Source organism: Delphinapterus leucas, chromosome 11, assembly GCF_059928025.1.
Source record: "Delphinapterus leucas isolate spDelLeu-1000000601 "Yukka" chromosome 11, BTC_Dleu_Yukka2, whole genome shotgun sequence".
NCBI classification, from domain to species: Eukaryota; Metazoa; Chordata; class Mammalia; order Artiodactyla; family Monodontidae; genus Delphinapterus; species Delphinapterus leucas.
Window position 1 is genome coordinate 13,869,118 of NC_143139.1, and position 809 is coordinate 13,869,926.

The 809-nt window shown below is 30.9% G+C and overlaps 1 non-coding gene across 1 annotated transcript; it reads right to left on the bottom strand.

The window, feature by feature from the left end:
* Positions 1 to 474: 474 nt before the first annotated feature.
* LOC115802887 (U6 spliceosomal RNA) lies at positions 475 to 581 on the bottom strand. The gene has a single exon (XR_004023466.2). It is a non-coding gene; the product is annotated as a U6 spliceosomal RNA (small nuclear RNA).
* Positions 582 to 809: the final 228 nt, after the last annotated feature.

An 809-nucleotide genomic window follows, 5' to 3' on the forward strand; every position in this document is an offset into this window, starting at 1 on the left:
AAATATTCACCTTTAATAGGTACTGCCATACTGTTTTCCAAAGATGTTGTACTAACAGTATAGGCAAGTTCTGGTTACTCCACATCACTAAAATTTGGCATTTTCCCTCTCTTTCATTATAGTGATTCTCATGGGTATAAGTGGTATTTCACTGTATCCATGTATTCCTATAATATTAATTTTTAGGAGCTATGGGCTTTGAAATTATGTCTGAGGCCTTTTCATTATCTTCAGAGACTTCATTATGAGTTTTCTCCTTAGATAAGTTAACACGGTCAATTATATTAATAGAGTATCTAACACTGAACCAACCTTGCATTCCTAAATTTTTCATATTAAAATTTTTTATTTAGCTGTTGAATTATGTTTGATGATATCTTATTGAGGATTATTTCATCAATATTCATGAGTGAGAAATGTCTGTAAGTTTCTTTTTAATTCCATCTTTCTCAGATTTAGGGATTGATGTTAAAAAATTATACAGAAATATTCACAAATTTGCATGACATCCATGAAGAGGGGACAGGCTAATCTTCTCTGTATTGTTCTAATTTTAGTATGTTTACCCCTAAAGTGGACACATGTCCATTAAGTCCTTAATTTCAGGGAGTAAGTTGTTCACTTTGCTCTTTTATGGCTTTGTCTATTTTTTATCTATCCCGTTTCTTTTTTTACTATGGTTTATTTTCCTTCTTTTATATCTTCATCCCTTCATTGTCTATTCACTTCTATATATCCAGTGACTTCAAGACTTTCTGAATTATAGTGGACATCTGATAAATATTTATCAAATTAATGGAGAGCTGAAG